Genomic DNA, 8631 nt, shown 5'->3' with positions numbered 1-8631 from the left:
GGTGATTTAATCTGACTAGGTTCTGAGGAGGACTGTAATCTGTGCTCCTGATGACTGATTAAGGACCTTCCCCCCAACTCATATGGTTCACATCAGGATTATTATGTAACAGAGAGACAACCTTCCTTGTTCTTTAAACCATGGTATCTGAGAGCTTGTTGATATATCTTACAGTGCTCCATGCTTCCCACCTCCTTACCTCACTTCTCCTTTTCCTTCCTTCAGATCCATCCCACCATGGTATGAACAGCTAGACAGCTAGACTTAAGAAGATGCTGGCTCCAATTGTAAAGTAAGGAAGCAATCCTCAGCTTAGAACCCATGTTTTCTGCAATTTTCTATCATGCTCTCCTGTAGACATGTAGAGTAAGCTCTGGGGGCCCATGAAGTTATGTCAATCACAGCAAAAGTCTTCTCCTCCAGAGAAGAGGACTGGACAGGAAAACATTGAAGAGGCCTAATGAAGAAATAAAACTGTGGAAGTTCATTTCCTGAGGGTGTCATCATATAGGAAAGGTGGCTTAAATGGTCCCCATCTCCCTCCTTAGGGAACTGGTCATGGCTATAGAAAGATATATAAGGTTCTGGAGCCTTTGGTTTTGGTGGTCTGCTGAAACTAAACTCTTCCTCCTTTCTCATTTTACCCTGGCCTTGCACTCATATTCTGGAAACTGCTTGCAAATGGTTGTCTTAGGGTTTCTATTGATGGAATGAAACACCATGACCAAAAATAAACTGGGGAGGAAAGGGTTTATTATTTGGCTTTTGTATCCTGAGTCACACACAGTCCACTGAGGGAAGCCAAGGCAGGAACTCATGAGGCAGGAACTTGGAGGCAGGAGCTGATGTAGAGACCATACAGGGGTGCTGCTTACTGGCTTGCTCCTCATGGCATGCTTTCTTATAGATCCCAGTGTTGTAGAATATTATTTTAAGATGTGTTACATTTGTTTATTGTAGCTGGAGCTATCTCCAGTCCTGCCCAGGCTGGCAGCCACTCAGACTCAAAGAAACACAAAGATGCTTATATTATTTAAACTGTTTGGCCTAGTGGCTCAGGCCTCTTGCTATCTAGTCCTTATATCTTATATTAACCCATTTCTATTAATCTATAAGTTGACACGTGACTTACCAGTACTTTACATCTCGCTTCTCATGGCGACAACTGGCAGCGTCTCCTTCTCAGCCTTCCTGTTCCCAGAAATCTCTTCTCTGCTTGTCCCACCTATACTTCCTGTCTGGCTTCTGGACAATCAGCATTTTATTTATCAATCAATCAGAGCAACACATTCACAGCATCCCCAGCAGTTTATGCTGTAGAACATTTGTTTAATGATGCAAAGATGTGCTGCATTCTTTTATGTTGCATTTGTTTAACTTTGTGAAGCTGTTACTGTGCCTGTCTAAAACACTTGATTGGTCTAGTAAAGAGCAGAAACTGTTCAATTATAAGGAAAGCACAGAGAAGAGCTAACGCCCTAAGAGAGGTCTCTGCCAACAGAGGGTGTCTTTTCTCTTCTTGTGTTCTCAACAAAACGATGAGATTCAGCACTTTGACTGCTGCGGCTGAGAAGCTGTCCTCTCTGTCACGGATCTCTTAGTTCCATGCCTCCTCTGCCGAGTGGGTGGTGCAAAAATAAAATCTGCCAGGGAGAAGCTGACAGCAACGGGAAAGGAAGTGAGGGTCCTCTGAGCGATCGGGAGCTGGGATGTGACCCAGAATTCAGAGGAAAGGGCATCTGGGGAAGCGAGTCTGTACAGTCCTTGTTCAGCTCACTTGTCTCTAAGGAGGGAGAAAATTTGCGCAGCCCCAAATGATTGCAAGTCAGAGAGCTAAACTGGGTTGAAAACATGTTTTGTGTTAGGATATTTCTTCGTCCATTTGGGCTGCTATAACAAAATGCCTTAGGTGGGGTAGCTTATAAACAACAGAAACATATGGATTTGTTGTCGGCCGAGGGCTCCTTCCTGGTTCACAATTGGCCTCTTACTACTTTCTTAGGTGTCCGAGAGACCAACCCGGGTCCCTGAGGGCACTTCTCTTGAACATGGAGCTCTGTGCTTGACCCAGTGTCAGTACAAAGATTCTACCTGCTGAGATCCCCACTCGGAAGGGCAGGATAGTTATGTATGAATTTGGGCAGGAGTGTTCACAATATTGATGCCCCGGCTATTCCCCACCCAGGGGAGGCTGTCCAGTACATCTGGGAAAATTTTAAGTGACATGGGAAACTTGGCCATCACTTTACCTCCAATTCTCCTCTTTCTGCGTGCCTGTCAATTCTTTAACTCAGGAAGGCCATCTGGAACCTACTCTCCAAAATAACATCTCCTCAAATAAATAAATAAATAAATAAACAAAGAAAGAAAGAAAGAAAGAAAGAAAGAAAGAAAGAAAGAAAGAAAGAAAGAAAGAAAGAAAGAAACAACAGCAAAACCAGTCTCTTCCTTCCTCCTCCCCACTGTTAAAATGGCAGCACCGAGTGGGATGTTCTCGAGGATTTCAATCACCCGGCTTCGTACCCTTCATAACAAAGGTTAATCGAGAGGGTAATGAAAGCAACACATCGTCTTATGAGAAATGAAAGACGGCCAGATGGAACCCACAGAGGGCAGCTGCGATTTCAATTTCTTCACTGTAATGAAAACTGCATTTCCATTAACTGCTGCGGTAGAAATTATTTACCATCAGAGTCACCTGCGCCGCCCGCGCTGTGCTGCTCCCGGATCTCCCAGCGAGGCCTGGCTCTGCAGAGCTGCTTGCCAAAGCATCGCTTCCTTACCACCCTCCACGTGGACCTGGGGCTGCTGCAGACGGCAAAGGCTATGCGCTGTGGGCGTGAAAGGGGGTGGTGGTTCTCAAATAGAACCAGGGTGGGCTTTGAAACTCCTTCTCCTTCCCCCATGCCGTTACCTCTCTTTGCCCGGTTACAAGTGTTTTATTTTTCTGTGTGTGTTTCACGGGCAGCCAGACATAGGTCAGTAAGTAGCTTCTAGGTACCTGGCATGCTTAGTGCCTTGTGTCCTCATCAGACCCCACACCCAATGTTTGGGATTGTCCTACAGGAGGACCCCTTCCCTCTTCTCTAACCATAAGATCTTATTATTTCAGCTTCGCTGAAGATGGCTTCTTGCAACAAGACCACCTTCCCCAGCATCTTCTGGAGCGGCGGGCAGCTGTGTGGTCACTGGGAGTTGAGGACGTATGTTTCACCCAGTTGTCAAGTGGTGTCCATTTTGTCAGGGGGAATGTGGACTTGACAGCTGGACATGAGCAACCTTCTCACACCCTGAGTGAAAACCACTTGCTGGCTAAGTGCTAAGGAGGAGCTTCAGTGTGTGATGGAGGAGAGTTTTGTTTTGTTTTGTTTTGTTGTTGTTTTTTTGTTTTGTTTTGTTTGTTTTTTGAGACAGGGTTTCTCTATGCAGCTTTGGTGCCTTTCCTGGGACTCACTCTGTAGACCAGGCTGGCCTCGAACTCACAGAGATCCGCCTGCCTCTGCCTCCCGAGTGCTGGGATTAAAGGCGTGCACCACCACTGCCCGGCCGAGGAGGAGAGTTTTAAGACCTTTGCAGCTATGGCTGAACTTTCCTACTAGATTTGCTGCTGGAAGACAGTGAATGAGTTGTTGCAGAGCATGGGCTATGGAGCCACTAAACCTGAGCTAAACATTTTGCCTGTCCTAGGCTTACCAACTTTGGGGCTTTATGCAGATTGTATCAGTGCTCTGTGTCTGATTCTTCACTGTAGAATTAGTAGAAATAAAACTTTAAGAGATTTTGTGACAAATTAAATTATATAGAATTTCAACATAAAGCTAGGAGTGGCAGCTTATGCCTGTCATCCTAGCACTGGGGAGGCTGACACAGGAGAATCATGAGGTCCAGACTAACCTGGGCTACCTAGTAAGAGCTTGTCAAAACCAAATCGAATCAAACAATGAAACTTTCCAGCATCGAGCCTGGCGTGTGATTAGGCCATGAAAATGCCAGGCAGCCTTCTGCTAGTGTCATGGGGGAGGGGTGGGCGAGCCTCAGAGAAGCCACAGACAGTCAGACCTGGAAGTCATCAAGGTTTGTGATTTTCCATGACCATTACCACTGTGAGCACCCAGAAGTCACTATGAAAAACAAGTTAGCTTAGCCTTTGTCTGATACACAACCCCACACCCTTCTCCCCCCACTTTTTAGGTAGCTTGATTCAGTCTTCATATTTGTGTGTGTGTGTGTGTGTGTGTGTGTGTGTGTGTGTGTGTGTGTGTGTGTGTAATGTCATGGTGCTTGTGTGGAGGTCAAAAGACAACTTACAGAGTTAGTTCTCTCCTTCCACCGTGTGGACCCTGGGGGATGGAACTCAGCTGATCAACTTTGTCAGCAAGCACCCGTGTCCCCAGCCATCTCACTGCCCCCTGCCCCCATGTCATTCTTTGAGTTCAAAGTTAATACCTCTTACAACAGATCTGTGAAGTGGGAGTGTTTATTTGAATCACTGTGGCTCAGAATTGCATGTGGCAATGTTTCCAGTAAGCAGTGTTTACTGACCGTGATCTTTGGATGACGATGCTATCCTCTGTGACCTGGTAACACTCCCCTTTCCTTTACTTCATAGTAAGTACTTCATACTTCTCTCCATCTTTAGAATTTCAGGTCCGTGTCAATGGAACCTTTCTTACCTGAACTTCTCTAAGATCAAGCCCAGGTTTTGGATGTAATTCTTCTACATCCCCGGTGGGCTCGGAGCAACTGGAGAGAGGCTGGTGGTTATTTTCAAGCCAGACGCATCGATATGGCTGTGCTCTCCAGGAAGGTCAAGGGTGAGTTTGCTTTCCAGCATGTCTCCACTTTCAGTTCAGAAAGGCCTCAAAGAGAGGAACAGCGTGACCGTGGAAGGAGTGAGAACCGCCAGGCTGCCAGGCTCACTGCAGGAAGCAGTCCTGGGTGAATCAAGATACTGACTCGATGCCTACACAACCCAGTGCCCTCACAGAGCCCAGGGACGATGGCATTTGTCAGGCTTTAACCCCACACCCCAGTCTCACCGTTTGTCAGCAGCACCCCATCTTCCTTTTAGGAGGTTTGCCGCTGTGGACTGTCATCGGACTGGGGGCGGGGTGGGAATGTTTGCTTCTTGGAAAGAACAAGGGCCAGAGTCTGCCTCTCGGCACATCAAACAACTGCCAGGATAATGGCGGGAGGTCATTCGCCATAGGCAGAGCCCTGTGAGGACCACACACAAGCTCCAGGCTCGGCAGCTGCACCCCCACCAACGGTGTCCCCACCCACTTTCCAGACCCAGATTTTTTTGTTAGCTTTCCACAGATTCCAATGCCCCCCACCCACATTTTGAACGTCCCTCTGATTCTTGAGAGAGCGTGCTAGTTGAACGGTAAGAGCAATTTCATGGAGGTTCTTTGTGTTCACCCACGGCCCTGATGATAGCTTGGTTAAATGTACAGACAGCAGAAGTTGCGGAGGGAGGGTGCACAGTTGAGCCCAGTGTTTTCCAGTTTGCAGTGTGGAGACTGAAGTAACTTGGGGACCACAATAGTGACCATTTCTAAAATGATTATGGGGGCTGGAGAGATGGCTCAGTGGTTAAGAGCACTGGCTGCTCTTCCAGAGGACCTGGGTTCAATTCCCAGCAGCCACATGATGGCTCACAAAACTGTGGGATCTAGTGAGATCTAATGGCCTCTTCTGTCGTGCAGGCGTCCATGCAAATAGAGCACTCACATACATAAAATACACAAATAAGGAAGTAATAATAAACTTTTAAAAGTTTAAAAAAATATGATTACAGATCTGAAGCCTGAGCCCAGGGCAGCACGCTCTGGGCGCCAACACCTGCTTTTGCTATCGCTGAGACATTTTTCTCACCCGTCGGGAATGCACCTTGGCAGATGCTCTACTGACTCTTCACACATTGGGATGATTTGGGGCGTTTTCTCCAGCTTGGAGCAATGTGTGTGGTGATGGCTGTTTCCAGATAGAAAACCGTGGACTCCTGGAAAGAGCTGAAGAAATGATTGGCTTGTGCTTTGGCTGGATTGAGAAAGCAGATCCTGGGGCTTAGACACATCCATCAAAGGGCCTGATTCTCATTTCTACACCACAATTGTCCCCTTCCAGAAGAATGGACCCCATTATTAAATGATATCAGAAAATGATTCTTTTTTGTTTTTGTTTTTTGTTTTTTTTGATAGTCTGTATTTCAAAAGGAATGATTTTTGAGAAGCACATTCCACAAGCCACGTTTGGTGGTCTAATTCCCAGTGCAGGAATACTCCTGCTTCTTCCCAGTCTCTTTTTGAACCTTCTGGGTGTGGTGGTGGTCATGGTGGTGTGATGGTAGTGTAGTGGTAGTAGTGATGTAGTGGTAGTGTGCTGGTAGTGGTGGTGGTGTGGTGTGGTGGTGGTGTGGTTGTTGTTGTTGGTGGTGTGGTGTGGTGGTGGTGGTGGTGATGACTTGGTGGTGGTGTGGTGGGTGATGGTATGGTGGGCTGGTGGGCTGGTGGTGTGGTACTGTGGTGTTGGGGTGGTGGTATGGTGGTGTGGTGGTGTGGTGGTGTGGTGGTGTGGTGGTGTGGTGGTGTGGTGGTGTGGCGGTTTGGTGGTTTGGAGGTTTGGTGGTGTGGTGGTGTGGTGGTGTGGTACTGTGGTGTTGGGGTGGTGGTATAGTGGTGTGGTGGTGTGGTGGTGTGGTGGGGTGGTAGTGGTGGTGTAGTGGTATGGTGGTGTGGTGGTGTGGTGGGGTGGTAGTGTGGAGGTTTGGTGGTGTGGTGGTGGTGATGACTTGGTGGTATGGTGGGCTGGTGGTGGTGGTGTGGTACTGTGGTGTTGGGGTGGTGGTATAGTGGTGTGGTGGTGTGGTGGTGTGGTGGTGTGGTGGTGTGGTAGTGGTGGTGTGGTGGTGTAGTGGTGTGGTGGTGTGGTGGTGTGGTGGTGTGGTGGTGTGGTGGTGTGGTGGTGTAGTGGTATGGTGGTATGGTGGTGTGGTGGTGTAGTGGTATGGTGGTATGGTGGTGTGGTGGTGTAGTGGTATGGTGGTGTGGTGGTGTGGTGGTGTGGTGGTGTGGTGGTGTGGTGGTGTAGTGGTATGGTGGTGTGGTGGTGTGGTGGTGTGGTGGTGTGGTGGTGTGGTGGTGTGGTGGTGTGGTGGTGTGGTGGTGTGGTGGTGTGGTGGTGTGGTGGTGTGGTGGTGTGGTGGTGTGGTGGTGTGGTGGTGTGGTGGTGTGGTGGTGTGGTGTGGTGGTGTGGTGGTGTGGTGGTGTGGTGGTGTGGTGGTGTGGTGGTGTGGTGGTGTGGTGGTGTGGTGGTGTGGTGGTGTGGTGGTGTGGTGGTGTGGTGGTGTGGTGTGGTGGTGTGGTGGTGTGGAGGTTTGGTGGTGTGGTGGTGGTGGAGAGACAACAGAGAGGAGAGTGGGGAACAAAGGAAAAAGGCAGATAAACAGAAACCAAACATCACCTTTTCCACAACAGAGCAGACACTGGAGAACTTGAGGTCTTTGTGGGTGAAGGATGCTCTCCCTCCTCTGGAGTGGTGCTCTCTAAGGCTGAACCGGGTGCTGTCCATTCCTACCACAGAACCATGGCAAGGCCAGACTCCTCCCCTCCCCCACAGGCAGGTGTGGAGAGAAGCTTTGAGCCTATGCCTACCATCTGTTTTCTTAAAGGAAAAGGAGACTGGAAAGGGATAAGACTGTGCGTGTTCGGTTTCTTCTCAGTAATTTACCCATGGAGTAACCCTCCTCATACTCGGGAGGCTGGAGGGAGGCAGGAGGGAGGCTATTATTTATCACACCAGAGGAGGGCATCCCACAGAGGAGGGAGAGCATCCCACAGAGGAGGGAGAGCATCCCACAGAGGAGGGAGAGCATCACTCAGAAAGGGGAGTGTCTTTCACAAACACGACAGCATTGAAGTAGGCCTTTTCCATTCCTCAGCTTCACTTCCCACCCTCCAGCCTCTGCCCTGTCCCTTAAGCACCCTCAACTGAACCAGAAAAAAGAGTTACATGGTAAACAGACTTGGTTCCAGGAGACTGGGGCCTGGCAGGGCCCAAGAGAATCAGTTCTCCACATCCTCCTTTCCTGCCTGTAGCCTGAGGTGCAGGCAAGATGGCTCCATCTTGCAGACACCAGTCCCGTGGTTGGGATCCAGCTCCTCTCCCAGCACCCCCCTCTCTCTTAGACAGTCCACCCCACCCCTCAGTTGTACTTTTTCCACAGACCCTCAGACTTATGGAAGTCTTAGCCACATGAAAACAGCATCCTCACTTGTCCCTCGGCCTTTCTAGCATTTCCCCCATTTTCTCTGTACGTCCCTTTCTATAGCAAAAACCTACTTCAAAAACTTGCCTAAGCTGGGTGGTGGTGATGGCACATGCCTTTAATCCCAGCACTCAAGAGGCAGAGCCAGACAGATCTCTGCGAGTTCGAGGCCAGCCTGGTCTACAGAGTGAGATCCAGGACAGGCTCCAAAACTACACAGAGAAACCCTGTCTCAAACAACAACAACAACAACAACAACAACACCACAAAACAACCTTGCCTAAATATAAGACTGGAACCCTGTCTCTCTGGTGGCAGTGAGTCGAAGCAGGATGAAGTGCTGGACACAGAGGCAGATGCTG

General features: G+C 48.9%; 1 long non-coding RNA gene across 1 annotated transcript; it reads left to right on the top strand.

Moving 5' to 3' along the window:
- The first annotated feature begins 229 nt into the window (after positions 1 to 229).
- On the top strand, positions 230 to 6167 carry LOC118592358. Its single transcript, XR_004946064.1, has 4 exons — positions 230 to 292; positions 3113 to 3203; positions 4640 to 4814; positions 5801 to 6167. It is a non-coding gene; the product is annotated as an uncharacterized LOC118592358 (long non-coding RNA).
- Positions 6168 to 8631: the final 2464 nt, after the last annotated feature.

Source organism: Onychomys torridus, chromosome 10 (assembly GCF_903995425.1).
Source record: "Onychomys torridus chromosome 10, mOncTor1.1, whole genome shotgun sequence".
In the NCBI taxonomy this organism is placed as follows: Eukaryota; Metazoa; Chordata; class Mammalia; order Rodentia; family Cricetidae; genus Onychomys; species Onychomys torridus.
This window is presented reverse-complemented; position numbering and strand designations above follow the sequence as displayed.